This window comes from Bubalus bubalis, chromosome 6 (genome assembly GCF_019923935.1).
Source record: "Bubalus bubalis isolate 160015118507 breed Murrah chromosome 6, NDDB_SH_1, whole genome shotgun sequence".
Classification (NCBI taxonomy): Eukaryota; Metazoa; Chordata; class Mammalia; order Artiodactyla; family Bovidae; genus Bubalus; species Bubalus bubalis.
The window spans coordinates 47,637,038-47,663,042 of NC_059162.1; positions in this window are offsets into that span (position 1 = coordinate 47,637,038).

Here is a 26,005-nt window from a genome sequence, read left to right on the forward strand (position 1 = left end):
ACACATTTAGATCAATTTCTGAAACAGAAACTTCATGTCATTGCTCATATTGTTTCCTTTCCCTAAATCCCTTTCTATCTCCTTACTGACTGACTTTTGTTTAAATTCTACAGATCCTTCTAGTAACATCTTTTCTACAAAATTTTCCTTGCCACCAACTCCTTAAGCTTGGTATTGTTTTCTTCTCCTCTTAACCTTCTAGCATTTTATTTGTACCTTTCTTTATAACACATCTCATATTTAATCTCATTAAGACTGTAGGTGTACACAAGTACCTCTTACCAACTGAAATTTTCTGGGAATAGGGACCATGTCCTGCTTATCTTAATGTCTTTCACTGCTGTTTAACACAAGTTTATGCCACGTGGTCCATTTCTCCTCCAATAAATCAGGAAATGTAGCTTTCATCCATTAGATGCTAGACTGTGAGCTGAGAACAGGAGAAGCATGCCTATAGATAGATAGATCATCTTTTTAACCAGCTACCTGAAGCAAAATAATGCTTCTTAAATGTTTGCTGACTCAAAAAACAAAAACTTGCAGTCTATCAACTGACCTTTTTAAGGAATTACTAAAAATAGTATGTTCAATAGTCAGAAATTCAGATATTAGCCCTTATAATGCTACAGAAGTAGGAAGAAAATCAACCACAAAAGAAAAAGCCTCTATAACAACTTTTTTCATTTTCTTCATACAAAAACCTGTGATCTTTCTTTTGAAAGTTCAAGGAAATGTCAGGGATATTTTCCATTTATCCCTTTTCAAGATATCCTGGATGCACACACTTTTTGTATAAGCTTCTTAACTCAAAAATGTTTAAAATGTTTGCAGGAAATACAATGACCACTAGTACAGAAGGGAAGGAGTAAACAAAATAGGAAAGAAGGTAGAGTTTTGAAAGTTAAGTGTTTCTTACAAGTTGTTGACAATGCTTCACCCAAAATGATCAAGGCTATTGCCACTCTGCTACCAAGCCCTGCCCCCACTCTATTTTTATTACTTGCTAGTGCATTTTCCTAGGCAGCTCTTTTTATTTACAAACATACACACACACACACATCAATTCTTTTGCTTTTATTGAAAAATAATGCACAACAAATTGTAACTATAACCTAATCTACAGGGTTTAATGTAGGCAGCTTTGATTTACTGGCCCATTCATAATCTGCTGGTGATTAGCCTCCCTGGAAACAATCCACTCACTTGTCTAAGTGATAGCAAGGTGTTTGTTTTTAATCTGTCCAAAATCTTCCTATGGACAAATGCATTATTGAATAATTATATTTTAATTTATCTTCACGCCGTGCTTTTGATGGGCATTTGCATTAACACAATATGATTATGCTTCTTTACACTGGTATCTATTCAAATTAGAAATTACCTGCACATACAGTCTCAGATGGTGGTCAAAAATTGTACAAAGAAGTAAGAATAGGACTTCTTAATATCACACAGCCCTGCTGCTCATCAATGAGGCTTTTTCTGTTCTAATGCTTTTGTCATGTATATGAAAGTCATTATGTAGTTTAGAAAACAGAAGATGAAGTGAAAGAGGAAGATCTGGGACCTAGGATGCATTAATATTCCACCAGCATCAAAGATATTTCCCTCGAGGGGCTCCTACAGGCCACGCTGTTATTACAGTGCCTATCCATTATCTTGTGCTGTTCTTGGTATTAAGACAATAATGGAGAGAATAGGATTATGTGCAGATGATAGGAAATGTGAAGGCAATTCAGCAAGATAGGAAATGAATGGAGACATGATTCTTTCATCGAAGCCAGGGATGGTTTAGCATAGGGTAAGAGAGAAGATAAATGAAGCAAAATGGAATCTTTACAGGTTAGCAGGGGTAAAAATGAGTGTTTTCATATAATTCTGTGAGTTTAACCTTCTTGATAGAAAAATGCCATGGCATCTTTTTTTGAAAATCCAAGTATATGTGCCTGAGGAGATGATCAGTTTTTGTTCTAAAAATTCACTTGTCAGAAAAGATGTCCGGTGCTTACAAGATCAGAAGGTGGCCTAAAGGAGTGGCATAACCTTTTAATTCACTCCCATCACTAACAAATTTGAGCGTTATTTAAGATTCTCCTGTGGAAATGAGCCCCACAACTCTCTCAACCCATCTCTTACCAAACAATGCCCGGTAAGTTAGGGTACATTAAACTGAAGGCCAGACAGGCGAGCTCCATTAGGAAAAATGCTTAATCTAATTTCTCCAGGGCCCTCTTTCTTTTGACAGGAACCCTCCCTGTCTGTACACACACACACACACACACACACACACAGCTCACAGAGGCAATCACCCAGACAGACTTTGAAAACAGGAAAGAAAAGCCCTGGCTTTTTGCAAAGATCACCTATATTGAATGCCCAAGGCTAATGTGACGCAAAGGTTGGCATTTCATGATGATGGCGGGGAAACAAGAGCGGCAGATTGTGTCATTTGCAGACAGGGCACTGGCATAAATAAATGTTTCTGTTTATATATAAAAAAAGAACATTTAATTAAATGAAGGCACATTCAGCTCAGACAATATGACGGGGCCTGGGAGAGTGCTTTCTGTGTTCACATGCGCTGCTTTCTCTTCAAACATTGCATTTGATCCTGACTTAAATTGGATAGAAATTTAACCAAACTGAGATCAACAATATAATAACATTCTCTAACTCAAAGAGTTACCAAGGGGAATTGAAGAGAAAATATTAGGGGAAATCAGCATGTAGATACACTGTATCTATAAGCTTGTCTAAGAATATGAAAGCTTTGGATATTCAGGCTGCATATGAAATGTAGATTAATATATCCTGCATGGAATTTCACTGCAGTCATTACAACTTAGTTTGAAATACATATTTCCTAAATAAGGTTGAGGACTATTTTTTAAGTGGAGATATATATATATATGTATTCATATATGTATATTCCTTCAAAAGACACATAACCAAAGCATCCAGGGGGAAGATGAGGAGAAAAAAAAATGTATATATATATATATCTTTATATGAAGCATGGACCAGCTGTTTGTATAGGGAAAAAAAGTATATATAAAGAACAAAATGTAACCAGGACCTTGAACAGCTTTTGGACCTTTTCTTCCCCCTCCCCCAGCTCTTTCTGGGCTCTATGGTGCACCTTCCTAGTTCTCTGGTTTTAAAAATGGCTCCATACTGCTCTCTGCTGCTGGTTTATAATTTTCTACTTGGAAATAGAGCTTGTTGCTCTGGCTGTATGTCAGGTCCTGATTAGAGCTTATAACTAAAAGGACTGTCTCTTAATTTAAAACAAGGCAGGCTGATAGTCTGCAGATTTGGACTGCTGAAGCCAGCTTCCTGGCTACATTTTTTCCTCCAAATTATCTGGACTTTTTGACCTTGAAGTGATCTCATTCTAAACATAAGAATCATTTAAATTTAAAAGATTGCCCTCTTAAGGATATTATGTAATATCAAAAAAAATCCCACTGTGGATTCACATTTCTAGAAAGTGAGGTGGAAAGGAGAGGACATTGGAGATGGATGTGGAGATTAATTAATATTACTACTTAATATCCACATTGCATTGAACTCAATTTCAAACAAGGAAATTAATAAAATAGTGTATGTATAATAGAGCACAGCAAAACATATGCACTCAATAAATGTAAATGAGTTGTGAATCAAATCCAAGCAATTGAAATATCAGATAAAGAATTGTAATTTGAGGGAAAAATTAACCTCAGGAAAAATATATTTCAAGCATTAGATAATATATTCGAAGTGTATTTTACTCTCCTTTGAAAGCAAGAATGAGAGAAGAATGATTTATTTATCTTAATATATACTACCGGAAAGTTAGATTTACCAAAAATCATATCATTTTATAAAGGCTAATAAATTCAAGCATAAAAATGTTTACTGGGGGCTTGTTTAGTGATAATATATTTCTCCCTCAGAAATAAAAATAATTATGAAAGACAGTTAAGAACTGTAATTGGAAGCTGTAATGTGTGGCAACATGACCACATGACTTAATCCAAGAGCATATGGTCAATTGTGTGACCCTGCTTGACAGACAGGAAGTTGTTATAATCCATGTCATTATTTGGAATCACATCTAAAGCACACAACCCTATTACCCCACTCAACAGACACATAAAGGAAGGAAATGAAAAGAATGATAGGAACTAATACATATAATTGGTGGGTATCATTTACCAGGGCTTTTGCCTTTGAAATTTATTATAATTTAAAGAGATTCTTTTGTGTGAATTCCCCACAGAATCAGGGTGGACTCCCACCAAAGACTTGGTTTGAATGTTGAAACATAATGCCACATACACATCAAGAAGATGTGAAAAGGTTTCCTATCATGTCATGAGGCTTTCTGGAGAAAGCAAGGTGGCTTCCAAGCAGCTCTAAAAATAAGCTTGAAAAAGCAGGGAAAATCCATGTGCTAGAACGTTCAACCTGACTGCACCTCTTGAACATTATAAAAATCTGGAGTTTTTTGGTGTTTCGGATATGCAGCCAGGATGAGGGTTCCAGCACAGGGTTTGACCTTCCCACAGGTGTCAAAGGAAAAAACACTTGCACTTTCTTATCAGTTTGCCCAGGAGTAGAACAGAAGGTAAAAAAAGGAAGAGTGAGGCTTAAAAGTTGTCAGCAACCAAACATTTTTAAAAAAGGAATCACTTTACTACAAAAACCTTTAATTTATATTAGCAACAGTTCTAGTTATTTAGATAATGGTGAAAAACTCTTTTTAACACCATCCAAGATACTTCTCTGAACCCAACTGATAATCTTTAAATTCAGATCATCTCTAAAAGGTGATAAAATCAGTTCATTCCACTCCTAGAAACTGAAGCCTTCAGATCCTAATTTTTGAAGTGAAGAAACAGAGCAAAAGAGGAGAGCAGTTTGTTTTATGAACACCTTTATCAAAGTGATTTCTACAATAAGTATATATTAGAGTGTCCATCTGGTTGAGGTGAAGCTGATGAATAAGACTCTGGTCCTGACCTCAAGGAGTTTTCAGTCGACAGGTGGAGAGTACATCCATAAATAAATAATATAAATATTGGCAGCATCAGAAGTAGATACGAAGGACGTAAAGAGCATAGGGAGTTATTAACTCTGTCCTGATGTCCTGAGGGCTAAAGAAACAGTAAAAGAAATTTTTGAAAGCAAGATGAATGGAAGATTACCAGACAAATAGAAAGCAAAAGGGATTTGAGGCAAAGAAAAACACCACAGTGGTAAAGCAATGAAGGAATAAAACGCCTTGGCACTTTCAGGCAAATGTAAGCTGTTTGGTATCACTGATGCATAACATATAAAGATGATAACAATAACCCTGTATACGAGACAGCAAAAGAGACACTGATGTATAGAACAGTCTTTTGGACTCTGTGGGAGAGGGAGAGGGTGGGATGATTTGGGAGAATGGCATTGAAATATGTATAATATCATATATGAAATGAGTCGCCAGTCCAGGTTCGATGCATGATACTGGATGCTTGGGGCTGGTGCACTGGGACAACCCAGAGGGATGGTATGGGGAGGGAGGAGGGAGGGGGGTGCAGGATGGAGAACACATGTATACCTGTGGCGGATTCATTTCAATATTTGGCAAAACCAATACAATATTGTAAAGTTAAAAAATAAAATTAAATTAAAAAAAAAAGAAATGTAGTGACCAAAGATGAGACAAAAGAGGCAGACAAATGCCAGAGCCTGGAGGAAATGACTGGTCATGGGAAAATATTTGGGCTTTATCCAGTAGCTCAACAGTTTTCAGGCTCTTTGATCATCAGTACAGACAGTTTGATTATTAATCCCCAGTGTAGATGCATGAATCTCCTAAATTATTTATAGATATTAATGCCTTTCACAGATATTAAGGTACAGTAAACATCTAGGACAGATTTCCCCAGTGGCTCAGGGGTAAAGAATATGCCTGCAATTCAGGAGCTGCAGGAGATGCTGGTTCCATCCCCGGGTCAGGAACATCCCCTGGAGGAGGGCATAGCAACCCCCTCCAGTATTCTTACCTGAAGAATTCCATGAACAGAGGAGCCTGGAGGGCTACAGTCCATAGGGTCGCACAGAGTCGAACATGACTGAAGTGACTTGAAGTGCCTTTGAAGCATGCATACAAATATCTGGTACAAGTTCATCATTAATGATATTTCTAAGTTAATTCAACTCAGTGTGGCTATCACCAAGACAAACAGAACAAATTTCAATTTAGTCAAAATTAATCACTTGAAAACAGGGAATAATGAATGGAACTAAAAGTTTTAAAACAGAAGCCTCCGCAAACCATTAAAATAATAATTCCAGAAGCTTGAAAATCCTCCTGGAAACAACCTGAGTATTTGTAAAGGTTTATTAACCCTTGCTAATATTTTTTTCACTTCCTTTACAGTTTTTGTTATGGTTAATTGTGTATATCAAGTTGAGTAGGCCACGGGATGCCCACTTAAACGTTACTTGTGCATGTGTCTGTGAAGGGGTTTCCAGATGACTCTGTCTTGCTCTCCCAGTGTGAGTGCACATCACACAATCCATTGAGGACCCAAATAGAACAAAAAGTGGAGGGAGGGAGGATTTATTCCCTTGCTGCCTGCTGCTTGAGCTGGGATTTGCACCGTCAGCTCCCCTGGTTCTCAGATCTTTGGACTCAGGCTATGTTCACACCATTAGTTTTCCTGGGTCTTCAGATGGCAGATGGCAGATCATGGAACTTCTCAGCCTCCATAACTCTTTGAGCCAATTTCTCATAATAAATCTCCTTTTATAGATGGCTACTGATTCTGTTTCTCTGAAGAACTCTGATACAAACCTATACAAGCAACCTACCTTCCCTGGGACAGAGAAGAAAATCTCCCTTCAGCCTAGCAGTAGATACAGGTCTTGTAAGGCTTGGGGTTTATACAATTTAGGGAACACTTTAAAGGAAAAGTCCCCAGCATCTCCAAACAGCCCAAGTTATTAGAGGTTCCCTGGAGACTGCCTACAAGGCAGGAGAGCTGGGTTTGATCCCTGGGTCAGGAAAATCCCCTGGAGAAGGTGATGACAACCCACTGCAGAATTCTTGCCTGGAGAATTCCATGGACAGAGGAGCCTGGAGGGCTACAGTCCATGGGGTCTCAAAGAATCGGACGCGACTGAGCAACTAACCTTTTCACTTTCCTTCTTTTAAATGAAAAAGAATTTTTAAACCTGCTTTTGCAAATTTTACAATATGTAATCATGTAACACTTTGCTAGGACCACACTCTTAATCTTTGTACGTGGTCCTTGTATGTGAAAGGGCTACAACTTAAGATTTAGTAGATTGTGAATTATTCTGTCTCTGGTGTTGCCTATATCTCAAACTCTCTGGAGTGGTGGCCACCTGCTCCTTGCTTGGTCATTCCACTTAAATTCATGAGGAAGTTGAGTTCCTTAAAGATGTAGATCAACACTATAATGAAATTTTTCATGTCACCAGGAGACTGAAATATAACACTTGAAAAATAACTGACTAACAAAATAATATCTGGGGTATTTACTTTTAGGACTACTTTACTAGCATTGGGCTTCCCTGGTAGATTAGCTGGTAAAGAATCTACCTGCAATGTGGGAGACCTGGGTTTGATCCTTGGGTTGTGAAGATCCCCTAGAGAAGGGAATGGTTACCCATTTCAATATTCTGGCCTGGAGAATTCCATGGACTGTATAGTTCATGGGGTCACAAAGAGTCGGACACTACTGAGCAACTTTCACTTTCATTTTGTTAGCATTACTCAAGGATTAAAAATGAAAACATCAGGGATGGTGTCAACAACAGGCCTAACAAGACCAATGTGAATTTTATAAAGACACTGCAATGCAGTTGGGATCTAAGGTCATGTTAGAAAACTGCTTAGAAGCCATTTCTCCTCCAACTGCTTTCTAGTAATGAAAGTATGGGGTACATACAATATATTATTAAATTTGTAGATAAATATTTGCTGCCAGCTCTTTGCATGGTTCCATGCAATATGTTCAGTAACACTTGAGGCTAAACCCATAGCAGGAGACTTTTGCACCTGGTCCACTCCATCCAAAGTAATCCTAGAGCAGAGATCTTTCTAGTTTAGAAAAGAATAAGCAATATATTATAAATTGCCACTTAAAAACAAAGCATGCAGCTTAAGCATGCATACATCAAGCTTTGTATCAAAGTACTTCTTTAATTTCTGTTTTGCTCCATACTTTTACTAGATGTGGGATGCTGCAAAGAAGATTATGTATGACTGTGCTTTATGCTTTAATAAATGATATGTCAATGATATTACATTTGTTTTCTACCAAAGTCACTTCACCAATAATTGTTATTTTCCCAAACATCCATATTATTGATTGTTCTTCTATTCCCAAATATCCATATTATGATTGTTCTTGGTATCAGTTACCAAGAAGCATGGTCAACACAAGCACATATTATGTAAAAGATTGTTTTTACACTAAACCCAGATATGCCATCCAGTCAATTATTATAAAATTATTCCTACCTTCTGGGTTGAGAGCCAAAGGGCAGAAAATGTTACACCTAAGTGTGAGTTATCCTGGAGCAAATTAGAAACAAAGTTTATTCTGCATCACAATTACTAAATGTGCACTCTTAAGCACTAACAAGATTCTTGGGCTTTACTGGACAACTGTCTTCCTGTGGAATTTACTGAAGCAAAGGAGAATGAGATATAGTATGCTTCCACTTTTACCCAAGGGCTATAAAAAAAAAAAGAAAAGAAACCACTGTGAGTATACGTTGATGATCATTGAGTAAACATTCTGCTTATTCATTAATGAAAATGATGTCACCAATCAATAGAAATCCTGCTTTAAGGAAAAATTGTTTTCTATTGATTAAAGAGGTTACAAGCTTTTGGTGCTACTTTTACTTAACAAAGAGTTCCAATGACTTTATTTCTACATAGAAACAAAGCCTCATAAAGGTTAGGTTTACCTCAATCCCCTCCCAGAACCTTAAAAATCTCTCATTCTACATTACAGTATTGACAATAGGATTTCTTTTTTCCTGTTGTTTGTTCCTTTCATTATCCTAGTTTTAATAAATTTTATTTTTCTCCTATTTAACAATTATTCCTCATCTTAATTTTCCTTCTCTTCAGATGGCAGATCTTTTTCCATGACTCATTTAATTTTCTTTACTTCCATTTTATTTTCTGTACATATTCTAATTGATTTCGGTCTCCCTACATTGTAGTGAGATCTAACCATCTAAGAAAGCATTTTTATCTTCCACCAAGTCAGCTTTTCTTTGAAAGTGTCAATGATTGACAACAAGAACTGCTGAGGGTGGTACTGAGTCAGCAGAACTCTCACAGGATGAATAAGCTATGGGAATGTTAAATGTAAAAGAAAGAGGAAGCTGAAATAATGGACTAAACTGAATAACAAGAAAGTAATTGATTAAAGCTGAGTTTTCTGAATTCTAGACATCCATAACTACAGGTTTCAATTTAAAACATCCACTTAAAATATGGCTTTATATTAGGTTGCCAGTCATTAGTTCAACCCTATGCCACCTTACATGTACAAGTTTATATTTTTTAAATTGTTTGCATATACAATATATATTAATTTTATTTTATGACAATCTAACATATGTTTGAGCCGACCATTCAAAAGATAGATTTAAGTGAAAAGAATCGTTTTGAAAGCCTTTGGTTATTCAGGTGATGAAACAATGTTATCAATGTCACATAGTTCATGACCAATTAAATATGACACCACTTGTAAGGATTAAATGGCAAGATTTTCCTGTTTACCTATTTTCCTAATCTATACATAGGTTATACAGAAGGCTATTGTTTTCTTTAACAAAGGAATAAAGAAATTTCTTGTATAAAAAGGTGTGCGATGAACAAAAAGAAGTTCTTGAGCACACACGTGCTCAGTCATGTTCAATCCTTTGCGACCCCAAGGATGCTGGCTCCTCTGCACATGGGATTTCGCAGACAAGAATACTGGAGTGAACTGCCATTTCCTCCTCCAAGTATCTTTTCAATCCAGGGATTGAACCCACATCTCCTATATCTCCTGAGTTGGCAAGCAGATACTTTATCACTGAGCCACCTGGGGAGCCCTGTTAGAAGAAGTAGTTAAGAAATTTTGATATGTGCTCTAATCTCCAATCTCTAATAAAGACATCAGAGAAAATTTTTAAAATACATCAGTTCAGTTCAGTTCAGTCACTCAGTCGTGTCCGACCCTTTCTGACCCCATGAATCGCAGAACACCAGGCCTCCCTGTCCATTACCAACTCCCAGCGTTCACTCAGACTCACGTCCATCGAGTCAGTGATGTCATCCAGCCATCTCATCCTCTGTCGTCCCCTTATCCTCCTGCCCCCAATCCCTCTCAGCATCAGAGTCTTCTCCAATGAGTCAACTCTTCGCATGAGGTAGCCAAAGTACTAGAGTTTCAGCTTCAGCATCATTCCTTCCAAAGAAATCCCAGGGCTGATCTCCTTCAGAATGGACTGGTTGGATCTCCTTGCAGTCCAAGGGACTCTCAAGTGTCTTCTCCAACACCACAGTTCAAAAGCATCAATTCTTCGGCACTCAGCCTTCTTCACAGTCCAACTCTCACATCCATACATGACCACAGGAAAAACCATAGCCTTGACTAGACAAACCTTTGTTGGCAGAGTAATGTCTCTGCTTCTGAATATGCTATCTAGGTTGGTCATAACTTTGCTTCCAAGGAGTAAGTGTCTTTTAATTTCATGGCTGCAGTCACCATCTGCAGTGATTTTGGAGCCCAAAAAATTAAAGTCTGACACTGTTTCCCCATCTATTTCCCATGAAGTGATGGGACCAGATACCATGATCTTCGTTTTCTGAATATTGAGCTTTAAGCCAACTTTTTCACTCTCCACTTTCACTTTCATCAAGAGGCTTTTGAGTTCCTCTTCACTTTCTGCCATAAGGGTGGTGTCATCTGCATATCTGAAGTTATTGATATTTCTCCCAGCAATCTTGATTCAAGTTTGTGTTTCTTCCAGTCCAGCGTTTCTTATGATGTACTCTGCATATAAATTAAATAAGCAGGGTGACAATATACAGCCTTGACATACTCCTTTTCCTATTTGGAACCAGTCTGTTGTTCCATGTCCAGTTCTAACTGTTGCTTCCTGACCTGCATACAGATTTCTCAAGAGGAAGGTCAGGTGATCTGGTATTCCCATCTCTTTCAGAATTTTCCAGTTTATTGTGATCCACACGATCAAAATACATCAAATACTTTATATTTTATATTACAGCCTAAAATCAGATCCTGAAATTCAATGGAGACAACTTTCATTTACTGAAAAATAAAAATATGTTAGGCACAGTTTTTTAAATACTTTAAATATGGAATTTAATGTAATATCACAAAATTTTCTATCAGTTAAATTTTATCATCCCCATATTATAGATGAGGAAACTAAGGCTTAGCAAGGCCAATTACTGTATTTGAATGAAAATTAATAGTAAATACTGGAATTAAAAATAGCAAGTAAAGTCTGGATGACATATTCAGTTAATATCTACTAGACTGAAAATATTGTCTAGTTTTAAAACCAATTTAAGCTTTCTTATCTTGAAACTTAATCTTGGAGTCTGTGTCAGATTGGATTACTCCTGAGAAATTGGTCTTGTCAAATTTGTCTGGCCAAATCATTCAGTAGGAACACCGGGGACCCACCACCCAGGCGATGTGGTTATGTCTGGCCATCCTTGACCAATCAAAACAAATAAATTTTTCAGCATTGGTCAAGTGGACTCAGGTTTAGCATGTCTATTAATCACAACAGGAGCTATACCAGTGAAACATAAATTTTATTTTACTAGCATATAAACTTTTACCTGTAAACTGTTCAGTAGGGAGCTCATTTTAGATTCTAATCTCTGTGGGGAGTACAGGCAAAGTCCAAAGGAAAACCAACCAAGCACAAGTTAAGGGCTACATAAGCGGATCTTGCTATGCAAGGGTTTGGGCAACTAGGTAAGCAATAGGTGGGTTTGGGGGGAGATTACTTAATTGAAGAAAAAGCCCTGAGGCAACATATTGCTTGGATTCCTGATACTTAAATCTACCTAAAGTTTGTCATTCATCAAAATTTACACACTTTACATTGGCTGCAACATGGATAAACCTAGAGATTATCATACTAAGTGAAGTAAGTCAGAAAATGAAAGCCAAATACCATGATACCACTTACATGTAGAATCTAAATATGAAATCAATTAATTTATTTATAAAAGAGAAATAGACTCACAGACACAGAAAAGAAGTTTATGGTTACTGAAGGAGAAAGGGAGTGGGGGAAGGAATAAATTAAGAATCTTTTTAGGGCTAGCAGAAACAAACTATTGTATATAAAATAGATACACAAAATGATCCTACTTTATAGCTGCTGCTACTACTAAGTCACTTCAGTCGTGTCTGACTCTGTGTGACCCCATAGATGGCAGCCCACCAGGCTCTCCCGTCCCTGGGATTCTCCAGGCAAGAACATGGGAGTGGGTTGCCATTTCCTTCCCTATGCATGAAAGTGAAAAGTGAAAAGTGAAAGTGAAATTGCTCAGTTGTGTTTGACTCTCAGCGACCCCATGGACTGCAGCCTACCAGGCTCCTCCACCCATGGGATTTTCCAGGCAAGAGTACTGGAGTGGGGTGCCATTGCCTTCTCCACTTTATAGCACAGGTAACTAAATTTAATGTTCTGTATAAACCATAATAGAAAAGAACACAAAAAAGAATATGTATATGTGTGTGTGTATATATATATATATATATATATATATATAGTTGAATCACTTTATTGTATATCAAAAAGTAACATCCCTGGTGGCTCAGAGGGTAAAGTGTCTGCCTACAATGAGGGAGACCCAGGTTCGATCCCTGGGTCGGGAAGATACTCTGGAGAAAGAAATGACAACCCACTCCAATACTCCTGCCTGGAAAATCCCATGGACTGAGAAGCCTGCTAGGCTATAGTCCATGTGGTCGCAAAGAGTCGGGCACGACTGAGCAACTTCACTTTCACTTTCATTTTCATACTTTAATTTTAAAAGTTAAGTATTTTAATTTTGAAACTAACATAGAAATTAAAAAAATAAGTTGAACAATAATTTTTAATGAACAAAAAAATTAGTTAATTCACGAAAGGAAAAATATAAGAATTGTTTATTTATTTAGAAAAATACTGCTTCACTAGTCATTAAGGAAATGAAAATCAAATGGCCAATTCATACATTTCAAATTTAAGTAAGCATGACTTTTTGTAAAAAATTGGACACTTAGAGCAGCAATTTCTCTTGCTGTTAGTTTAAAATAATTTAACAAATAGGCAAATGTGTATGTATCCATATGTTCAACCAACAATGTTTGTAAAAGAAATATCTAAATGTCTAACAGTTAAGTGTTAGTTGAATACATTTTGGAGCATTTAGAGTTGAATACATTTAGATTATCATGTAGGCATTAAAAATGATCATGAAAACAATTTACATGAATACAAATAGGAATATGGCCTAATGTACTATAAAGTAGAACACATTTTTCAAAAATATGTTCAGTATGATCCATTTTTTAAGAAAGACATGTCTATGTGATATGTATTTTACAGAAAAGTACCTGGGATGATTTCCCCAAATATTTCAGTGACTATGTCTGAAAAGTAAGATTATTTATGATATGTCCTTTCTTCTTTTTGATTACCTGTATCATTTAAATTTCAACAACAAATATCAGTAGGATATAACAAAAACATTTTATTGAACATGTAAAAATCAAATTCAATTTCAGATTCAATTATAAAGTTATATGTATACAATGGGTTTTGTAGCAAGTAACTAGGATTAAACAATAATTCAATAAAAGAACTAAAGGTAAAGTATTCTAAGTTAGAATTTTGGTGTTCTAGTTCAACTTTTCAAAAGAAGAAACTTTTCCTATAAGCAGAAGATGTAAACAAAGGTCTAACATTATTTTTCACAGTCACTGAAAGAAAAGGTGAAATATACATAATCCATATGCTGAAATGCAATGAGATTCATATGCTTGAGGTACACAAATTCAACTAGCTTTTGTGGAATGCCTGCTTTTTTTGGCTGTACTTCTTTTGTGAATGTATTTATTAAAGCCTTAACACGTAAGAAGTAGAATTATTATTCCTAAATTCTGATTGAGAAAAAAATCAGAGTGACTATTGACTATACAATACAGGAATATCTTGAAGGAGATTGTCCATTCCTGCTTCAACAATTTATCAGAATCATCCCTGAAGGTGTTTAAAACCACTGATTCCTCAACCCCACCCACCTCAGACTCAGTGACTCTGAATCACCTAGGTTATGTGAATGGTTAGGCTGGGAATCACTGGACGGGATCACTCAGGATGTTCTTTTAAAGGCATAAGGTAGAAATTTTTCTCTTTTCTGAATTTTTCTTTCCTGAGATTTTGATATCTTTAAGCGAGTGTGTTCATTAAACTTAGCATGAGGGGTCTGGACTCTGAGCCCTACCCTGTAGTGGGCCCTGCATTTCTCTACATGACGTTAAATTTCTTAAAGAATATTCCATTCATAGCTCTGGAGAAACGCATGGACTGGTAGAGTATTCACAGCTGCTGTATCTGGTGGCTCAGGAATATTTTTTCAATATAGATAATTCAATAAAATTTTTCTGTTTTATCATTTTGAAAGTATTTTTGTCAAATTAGGATATAGTTTAAGTGTAGGATTAATTTTAACCTTAAAACAGTTGGTCATGTATGAGCTTCCATATGTCGTCTTGCCCTGGAATTCACAAATGTTAGAGTACAGTCTGCTCTTAGCCTATGCACAATATAAATTTGATCATGCTTCCAGTATTTGGCAACTCAAATCTAATTTTGTGATGCCTAATCTCAGTCAGAATGAGACCATAAACCTATATCTCTCTGCAGTGATTTTCTGCCTTATTTTGCTGGACTATCCTAAATTGATTTTTCCATTGTTCTTTAAAACAAATGTTTGCACTGATTTGTCTATCTATTCATAATTGATCTAATGAGATACAACCTTATTAAATTCTATGTATTTTTGTAAACAACTATGAATTTTTTAAGAAATGAAATAGGTTAAAATGGACAAGGAAGAGAGGCATAAAAGATAGGGGAAGAAAAGAGAAAAGATTTGTCCAAAGTTAGTTATCTATAATGCCTGTCAGTGCTAAGTTGCTTCAGTTGTATTTGACTCTGTGTAAGTCTATATATTGTAGCCTGCCAGGCTCCTCTGTCCATGGTATTGCCCAGGGGAGAATCCTGGAGTGAGTTGCCACACCTTCCTCTAGGGGATCTTCCTGACTCACGGATTGAACCCTTATCTCTTATGTCTCCTGCATTGGCTGGCGGATTTTTTACCACTAGCGCCATCTGGGAAGCCCCATCTATAAAGTAATAGAGGATAAATTTAAATATAGTTCTTTCTTTAATTTCAGTTCATACTCCAACGTATCTCATTATCAGTGTGTTTTTATAAGTCAACAGAATTGTCAAGGGATATGCTGCAATTATGATATGAAAGTTGTTTTTCCAGATAAAGTGCAATGCTAACTTTTAAAATGTTAGACATTTTATGAAAAAATAAATGTTCAAACCTATGAAGCATTCACATGATTTAGAATTAGCATTATAAATATTAATTATTATTGTATAACTGTATACATGTGACCTCGGAGAAGGAAATGGCAACCCACTCCAGTGTTCTTGCCTGGAGAATCCCAGGGACGGGGGAGCCTGGTGGGCTTCCGTCTATGGGGTCACACAGAGTCGGACACGACTGAAGCGACTTAGCAGTAGCATACATGTGATCAGTAGCATACATTAGTCTTTCAAACATTTAATTTTTCTTAGAACAATCAAATTCACTTCTTCTTTCATGGACTAATTCAACAAAATACTCATTGAGCACTTAATGGTACTTATAATGCAGCAATGAACAGTAAAAGACAACAATCCCTATACTCATTTAGCTTATTTCCTGTTTCCCTAGGGGATACAGACATTAAGAAAAAAAAATCTTAAAAAAAAAGCATATAAAAGTCTTCCCTGGTGGCTCAGTGGTAAAGAATTCACAAGCCAAACAAGAGATGCAGAGGCAATCCCTAGATCAGGAAGGTCCCCTGGAGAAGGAAATGCCAACCCACTCCAGTATTCTTGCCTGGAGAATTCCATGGACAGAGGAGTCTGGCAGGCTACAGTTCATAGGGTCACAAAAGATTCAGACATGACTTAGAGACTAAACAACAATAATATATAGTATGTTATATGGAGGTTAGTCAGAGAAGGCAATGGCAACCCACTCCAGTACTCTTGCCTGGAAAATCCCATGGATGGAGGAGCCTGGTAGGCTGCAGTCCATGGGGTCGTGAAGAGTTGGACACTACAGAGCGACTTCACTTTCACTTTTCACTTTTATGCATTGGATAAGGAAATGGCAACCCACTCCAGTGTTCTTGCCTGGAGAATCCCAGGGATGTGGGAGCCTGGTGGGCTGCCGTCTATGGGGTCTCACAGAGTCAGACACAACTGAAGTGACTTAGCAGCAGCATGGAGGTTAGTATTAAAAAAAGAAAAAGTAGATAAAGTTAAGAATAACTGAATCCTGAGGTAGCCAAGTGGGAATTAGAATTTTAAATAGAGTGATTGGGTAGACCTCACTGACACTGTAAGAGCTGAACAAAGCCTTGATACAGGTTATGTAATTATTCAAGTGGACATGTGGGAGAAGAGCATTCTAGACAGAAGTAATTGCTGATGGAAAAGGCAGGAATGGAATGGAGCAATAGAAATAACATCCCTGATGAATTCTTCCTGCATGAAATTGAATATCTTTTCAGCAGCTTATCAGTGATGATACTTATCTATAACATGGTGTCACTTTGTGGCTTACACTCTTGGAAGAGCGTTTGCAATGTGACTGCTCACACAGTGTGACCCTGGTCATGAGTGCCACTCTTCCAGAAGCTGTTGGATAACTGGGCTCCACAAACCTGCCTACCAAGCACAGCCTCAGTACCAGTGAAAGCCACTCTGCAGATCCAACCACTCTGAAGTCTTTCTTGTCCAGTATCTCTGTAGGCAGCTGGGGGGAAAGCCAACAATGGAGTTGTGCAGGTATGAGGAGTCTTTTGGTTCACTCTGAAAGGATTTTAAAGTCTACTTACTCATATTTTCTAGGTAAGTAAGGCTCTTAGGAGAGAGTTTTAAATATGGTGGTTGTACTCCAATTTTTCTGATACAACTTCTCTGGATTTTTCATGTCCAATGAGGGAACTACCGGAAGATTACGATCATAGTCTCAGAAACTCTTGAAAGCTTTTACTAATCTGTCTGGTTGCTTGGAACTAAGGAGACATTTCATAATTGTAACTTTGTGCATTATGCTATGTCTCTCTGGGAAAAGAACACCACCTTACAACATGAATAACTATTTTTCAAATCTGAGTCATCAATATTTGAACAAATGTTAAGTACATTCATGAATTGAGAGGTTGTCTGTAATTTTCATTCTTATGAGGATGTTTTCTTATTTGTTCCTATGCTAACAAAACTGCTGCCACCTACACTCTGGTCCTTTCTCTTTACTCCTTTTTTTCTTGCTGTTTATGATACAGAAGGGGTTTTAGATGGGAAGTCAGTAGACCCACCTGTGGTTTATTTTGCTTAAATTAGATTGTTAATCTCAGACAAACCACTTAACTTCCAAAGGGCATCAGAATATGCCACCCCAAAATATTCTACTGGGTACAGATTATTTTAAGATGAAGACATTTAAAATTCAACAGAAACAAACAAAACAAAAAGAAAGAAGGATAAAGAAAGAAAGAATGGAGGAAGAAAGGAAGGAAGAAATAAAGAACGAAAGAAAGAAAAACCTTTAAAAGTCAGATAAAGTTTCCCTTATCTGACTGAAAGCTTCAACTTCTAGAAAGTAAAGCTGCCATAAAATCTCTGGTTTATAGAAAAGGCAGAGGAACCAGAGATCAAATTGCAAACATCCGCTGGATCATAGAAAAAGCAAGAGAGTTCCAGAAAAACATCTATTTTTGCTTTATTGGCTATGCCAAAGCCTTTGACTGTGTGGATCACAATAAACTGTGGAAAATTCTGAAAGAGATGGGAATACCAGACCACCTGATCTGTCTCTTGAGAAATTTGTATGCAGGTCAGGAAGCAACAGTTAGAACTGGACATGGAACAACAGACTGGTTCCAAATAGGAAAAGAAGGCTGTATATTGTCACCCTGTTTATTTAACTTCTATGCAGAGTACATCATGAGAAACTCTGGGCTGGAAGAAACACAAACTTGAATCAAGATTGCTGGGAGAAATATCAATAACCTCAGATATGCAGATGACACCACCCTTATGGCAGAAAGTGAAGAGGAATTCAAAAGCCTCTTGATGAAAGTGAAAGTGGAGAGTGAAAAAGTTGGCTTAAAGCTCAACATTCAGAAAACGAAGATCATGGCATCCGGTCCCACCACCTCATGGGAAATAGATGGGGAAACAGTGGAAACAGTGTCAGACTTTATTTTTCTGGGCTCCAAAATCACTACAGATGGTGACTGCAGCCATGAAATTAAAAGACACTTACTGCTTGGAAGGAAAGCTATGACCAACCTAGATAGCATATTCAAAAGCAGAGATATTACTTTGCCAACAAAGGTTCGTCTAGTAAAGGCTATGGTTTTTCCTGTGGTCATGTATGAATGTGAGAGTTGGACTGTGAAGAAGGCTGAGCGCAGAAGAATTGATGCTTTTGAACTGTGGTGTTGGAGAAGACTCTTGAGAGTCCCTTGGAATGCAAGGAGATCCAACCAGTCCATTCTGAAGGAGATCAGCCCTGGGATTTCTTTGGAAGGAATGATGCTAAAGCTGAAACTGCAGTACTTTGTCCACCTCATGCGAAGAGTTGACTCATTGGAAAAGACTCTGATGCTGGGAGAGATTGGGGGCAGGAGGAGAAGGGGACGACAGAGGATGAGATGGCTGGATGGGATCACTGACTCGATGGACATGAGTCTGAGTGAACTCCAGGAGTTTGTGATGGACAGGGAGGCCTGGCATGCTGCAATTCATGGGGTTGCAAAGAGCCGGACACGACTGAGAGACTGATCTGATCTGATCTGATTCCCTAAAGAGAGACCATGACATGGGAAAGAAAAAAAAAGAAACCTACCCCAAAATCTCCTTCCTCTGCTTCTCAGATGGCTCAGTGGTAAAGAATCTGCCTGCCAAGCTGCAGGCTTGGGTTCAGTCCCTGGATTGGGAAGATTCTCTGGAGAAGGAAATGGCAATCCATTCTTGCCTGGGAAGTCCCATGGATGGAGTAGCTTGGTGGGTTACAGTCCATGGGGTCCCAAAGAGTTGGACACAACTTAGAGGCCAAAGAGCAGCAAATTGTTCCCCCAGGGGAATTTTATGGCCCTGAAGGAGAAAGAAGGGCAACTCATATTTTTATAGACAAAACAGTATCACAAGCTTTTTTCATCTCCTGTTTGTTCTCCTGAAAATCTATTTGCCAAAAAGTATTTTGGTTTCCCATTAAGTATCTTTCTGCTTCCTCCTTTTTACCTTTTAAGGTGGTTTGTATGCCTCAAATTTTAACCACCCCTCTGACTTTCTCATTGTCAGTTCTTCCATGTGTAAGTTGCATGAGCAAATAAAGTGTTTTTCTTCTGTTTATCTTTCATCTGTTTAATTTGCAACATCCAAAACAATAGGAACTTAGGAGAGCAGAGGACAAGTCTTCCATTTCCTTCATATTTTGAAACTTAGTTACCTCATACCTATAATGGGAATATTAGTAACCAACTCATTAACTTATTTTGAGAACTATAAGAGATTTATAGGACGTGATTGAGGATGATTGTCTAAATGGAAGGATAGCTAATTTATTAAAGACATGAGTTTAAGTAAAATGAAATGTGATGATGAAATTTTTGAGCTTCTTGAAAAAAGATCTAATTTAATCATAAAATAGCATTATTTATTGCCGTTAGATTACTATGTTGTGTGTGTTCTGCCATGTTCAACTCTGAGACCCCACGGACTGTATGTAGCCCACCAGGCTTCTCTGTCCCTGGAATTTTCCAGGCAAGAATACTGAAGCGGATTGCCATTTCCATCTACAGGGGATCTTCCTGACCCAGAGATCGAACCTACTGCTCCTAGAAAAATGCCTGATTTCAGGCACTGTTCTCAAGACCAAAGACACAATGATAATATGTAGCCAAACTAGGCATCCATGAGCAAGTACCATTAGTAAAACAAAATACAGAGAAATTTAATGCCTTCAAGTTTGTTTTCACTGCAGTGTGACTTCTGTGGGAAATCTTGCAGCCTTTCTCCCTAGGATGCAAGACTTTTATGATTACAAAGAAAATAGTTGAACTTAAAAAAATGTTGTATATTTACTCTGTGATAAAAAATTCTATTGTTTAGGAATTTTCTATCTCTCCCATCCTTTCTCAGCTTTTTGTTACCTTTGGAAATAGAAATCATACAATAATACACATACAATAATACAATCTCTTGTGAAGAATCTTTGAATTTTAATACCACTGTTGAAAATTATACAAAAAAGATGTCATTACTAAATAAGCTTACTCCCTCTCTAACCCACTTCACATTCCTCTTTGATTTATTTTAAAATGATTCTTTGGTTTGCACTTGGAGAGAAGACTTTTTTAGGGTGGGACTTTGCTTCATCTTTCTAGGAAGGCCTGCAAAATTTCAGTGGTACTTCCCATGTCAAAGCTGCTGCTGCTGCTGCTGCTGCTAAGTGGCTTCAGTTGTGTCCGACTCTGTGTGACCCCATAGACGGCAGCCCACCAGGCTCCTCCTTCCATGGGATTTTCCAGGCAAAAGTACTGGAATGGGGTGCCATTGCCTTCTCCGCCCATGTCAAAGCTAGGCATGTGCAAATCTCTACTCATGATAGAAGGAAGGAAATATTCACAGAGGTGCTAGGCTCCATCTGGTGTAAATTTCTGACTGTGAGGGAGATAATGAATCTATCATTGAATTTACAAGATGGTTTTTTTTTTATCTTTCTTTCATATACAGCTTCTGTAGTGAGAATGATGGGGAAAAAAAGAAGGAAGTAGTCAGAGAAGGACATAATGAAAAGGGGAATAAGTATTAATTAAGGGACTTATCAAGGCTAGATGTTTGGCGGAGCTAATACAACATTGTAAAGTTTAAAAATAAAATAAAATAAAAAAAGAAAAGATAATCTCATGATACATCTTACAGGAACTCTTTTGGAATCCAAGTGAGTTGAAAGAACTCCAGGCTTTCTAGGTCAAGGGAGGAGGGAAGAGGCAGAGAAGAAAACTACTCTTACACATTTGGAATGACAGAACCTGAGGCTCTCAGGTGAAAAACTAATGAGTGAATCAAGTAAATGCACCATTACATCCTCTAATGCTTTGATTGAGGGCAGTTTTTATTAAATCACAAAGGAGATTATTGTCCATTCCCAAGCAAGGGTAGGAAAGTGGAAGGCTTGTCCTCCAAGGAAAGCAAAACCAATACAATGTCTCTCTCTTCAGTGGACGCTGACTAGTGCTGTTTACTTTTTAAAAATGATTATCAATAGTTTAAAATTTCCTAGTGTTGGGTGAACAGTCTTTCATTTCAACATGTTAAAATATATTGAAAACAAACTTTTATATCAGTTTAGACTTGAAAGTAGCTACGTGAGCATTAAAGTTAAGTTTGGAGTTGGATGGCTGTTTGGGTAAAGTTAATTTATTTCTTCAGGTTCCAGAGCCCTCTCATACCTCTATCATACAGGGATGCCTTTATATTGGTTATGCATACATACATGCATAAAGATTCAAATACAAATATGAAAAGCCTACTTGGAAGGATAAAGAATCAAATGATTATTTGCAGCATATGAGTGTTAAAGCAGCGTTTCACAGAGAATTATCCAAGGACAAACTACATCAGATTACCTTAAGATGTCTGTTAAAATGCAAATTTGGGGATGGCTGAAGACCCAGTGAATCAGAATTTCTGCCAAAGCCCTAGTTTGTGCCTAGGTAGGGCCTGAGGGGTGTTTTTAGCAAGCAAACCAGGTTATTTTTGTGTACATTAAAGTTTGTGAACCACTATTCTAAATGTGTCTTGGGATCCAATGTAGCTCTAGCTGACATGTGCAAATCAGTACACATCTATTAAGCACAGTTATTAACTCTTAGAGATGACAAATATTACATATTCTGCCATAGAATTCATAGAATTCAGGCAGCCACAGGGAAAGAAGAATGCATATATCTCAGAAAAGGCTTCCTATCCTCAGTATAAGTGTTGTTGCTATTGTCTGTGTATAATCCTACCACTCCACATTCAATTATCCTTGTACAGATAAAATAAAGTGACTTGGTATGGATTCAGCCAGAATGCGCTGATCTGAAAATATGTGGTCAAAGAAACCACATAAAATAGTTCCCCCAAGTCAAAATATCTAAGCTCTCCTGCTGAATGTGTTGCTATCTCTTGCATTTATTAAGTGCCTCCTGCATGCAAAGACTGTTCAAAAAGATCTTGTGATTTTTATCCCCTTAGGCACAAATCATACTGTTTTCTCTTGGTAAATTCTTCCCCAGTCTAACTCTGGCCCTGGGAGTATGGAAGAAGTAAAAGAAAAACTCCGACATTGGCTTGGTAGAGGAAGAAGCTGAAACTGCATGAAATATAATCAGGAATTATTTACAGATTTTCCAAAACTTCCATTTTATGGGTGATGATAAATAATGAGATATATATATGTATTAATCCAGAAATAGATTGATAGCAGTGTCCGTTACTTCAAAGTATTTTAAAACAATAATATTTAGACATATTATAATGGGCCTTCTGAAAAGCACTTCAGCAGAAAAGAAATGGTGTGGTGATTATTTGGCAATACATTGCCTATATTCACAAAATACACATGTAGTATCACTGAAAGTCCAGGGCTAAAGGTCTATTATATGCCATTTTCAGATCAATAACTTTACTCAGTTTTACTTCAGGCACAAAGAGAAGAGGCAAACACCTGAAACTTCTATGAGTTATGGGGATTCCCAGGTGGCACAGTGGTAAAGAACCTGCCTGCCAATGCAGGAGATGCAGATTCGATCCCTGGGTCGGAAGATCCCCTGGAGAAGGAAATGCCAACCCACTCCAGTATTCTTGCCTGGAAAATTCCATGGACAGAGGAGCCTAGGTTCATAGGGTGGCAAAGAGTCAGACACGACTGAGCTTGCACACACACTTAATCCTTTAAGTTATAAAGGAGAAAATTGATAATTAAGGAGGTCCAAAAATGGTAAATGATGGTAATGAGTAAAACTGGGAAGTGTGGTGAGAGGCAACAAGGGACTGAGCCATAGTGAGTGAATGGAGCAGTTGTTGAATCTTTGTGTTATTCAGTGTTTGAATTTATGCTCTCTCTTAATCATTTCTGTCTTTCCATCCATTGTTCTCCTACCTTCCAAGAAAACAGAACTAATAGTCAGATTCCTTAAAGACAAGTGGGTCCTGTCCCCTTGATCCTAGCACTATCTGCATCATCAGGAAAGCTGATATCTGGTAAGGCAGCTGTTCTGAAAACCGGGCACATAACAAGAAGACTCCTCTCCCCACACGAGACTGCCTCCTGAAAGCTCTGGAAACAACTCCCTTTTTCCTTTCACCTGCCACGATTTCATGAGTTCAGGTTTCTGTACTAAAGCTGACTTAGAATCAAATGAACATGTAGAATATCTGGGTTCAAATTCATCACTGGGACTGGACCAAAAATCAAAAGGGAATTTCCATTTTGTTTGCCATCCATTCAGTATTGCAGAGAAAGAGGAATGTGAAAGCTTCTCAGCAGTTCAGCCTATCTCTAGGAATATCTAGAGATAAGGATATTTTTAAATTACACAGAACTCAGTTTCCTTTTAACCAATGCCTGCTGAACGTAGACACCAGTCTGTGAGAGGGAAGTGATACGATCACATGAGAATTCTGAAGGGAGATGCCGTATTTCAACCTTCTCTGTATTACTTTCAAATGCATCATAGTGGTGGGGATACTCTGACTCTCAGAGATTTATGTTCCAGTACATTCCATTGATATCAGATCTGAATAGAATCCTCAATAGAAATGTTTTTCTCTAAGACTAGGCTAATAAAAAAACGAGACAACTGGATTGCATCTTATGGAAAAATCTAGTAGGTGCCTGTCTTGTTCCCAATGTACCCATTTATTTCAAAGAAAACTTGAAAGGAATACACTCAAAAGTCCACATATACATGAAAAGAATTCATGTGACCAGACTACATTGTATTTCACAAAAACTTGGGTTCATTTTGAATAACATCTGTCATTCCCTCTGGAATCTGAAGTTCAAGAACACTGAGTTAATTTAAGAACTAGCAAATCTGATACGTGACAATTGGGAAAACTGCATGTATGCGGAGAAGGCGATGGCACCCCACTCCAGTTCTCTTGCCTGGAAAATCCCATGGATGGAGGAACCTAGTGGGCTGCAGCCCATGGGGTCACTGAGGGTTGGACACGACTGAGCGACTTCACTTTCACTTTTCTCTTTCATGCACTGGAGAAGAAAATGGCAACCCACTCCAGAGTTCTTGCCTGGAGAATCCCAGGGATGGGGGAGCCTGGTGGGCTGCCATCTATGGGGTCGCACAGAGTCGGACACGACTGATGCGACTTAGCAGCAGCAGCAGCAGTGCATGTATAAGCATAGGAGGACACATGCATGTACATATACACATATACTCAAATATGCTAGATGCCAGATGAATTTAGATATGGCTAATACGATCCTTGCTTTATTCCTATTTGACTCAGTTTATTTTACACCAACATTTCTATTCTTAGCTATATATTACTATTATTTCTACCTCTTCAATATTCATTGCTCTTTTCTTCCCACAGAATTGTTTCTAAATGGCAACTGATCTTGCTTTAGCTCCTGCGACAATTTTATCCAGGGGCTTGGGTGGATTAGCCACAATTATTCCTCTGACCCAGGAACATTTCAGAAAATTTAAGTACAAGGCAAAATGTCCACATATGCAGTTAATTATAACTTCCTGGGTAAGAGTATAGCCATAGAATTCACACCCAGGTTCCAGTATATTTGCTTTTTTAAACTTCTGGCATTGGTTAATGAGAATTTCCAGATAGATATGTAGTTCTAATACCCCCTTCAAAATTTCCAGCTCCAAGGAGTTTCTAGATACTGAACTGCTTTTGTTTTGGTAACTTTCTATTCCACCAGTTGAAAGTTGTTAGGCTAACCAATGGGAGAGTGAAATAAGGTCTACAATTCTTTTTCTGAATTCCTGAATCCCCCAAAATTCTACAAACTAAGATTTTGAATGAATTTGGCTCAAATTTTGGCTTTATAGCCTGATCTTAATTGTAAGGAGACTATTCATAGTTTTCATTTTCACCAATTAACATGAGTATTCATATGTTTTGGGGTTTGCCATGTGGCGCTAGTGGTAAAGAACCCTCCTGCCAATGCAGAAGACATAAGAAATGTGGGTTTGATCCCTGGCAACCCACTCCAGTATTCCTGCCTGGAGAATTCCATGGATAGAGAAGTCAGGCGCGCTACAGTCCATAGGGTTGCAAAGAGTCAGACATAACTGAAGCAACTTAGCAAGCACACATTCATGTTTCTCCACAGAGATAATGCATTTGGTAATGGCTCAGTCTCTCCTAGGCTCTGAACTCCTTGAGGATAAGACAGAACTCTTCTTCATTTTTCCATTTTCGGTATCTGGTTACAGTGCTTATTTCAGGATGTGAGATCATTAAATACTTATTAAAAAATATTCATAAGTATCACACCCAATAGAAATAGTAAAAATAAGCCCTTCAACCAAGAATCTTCTAAGAATCATTAATTACCTAT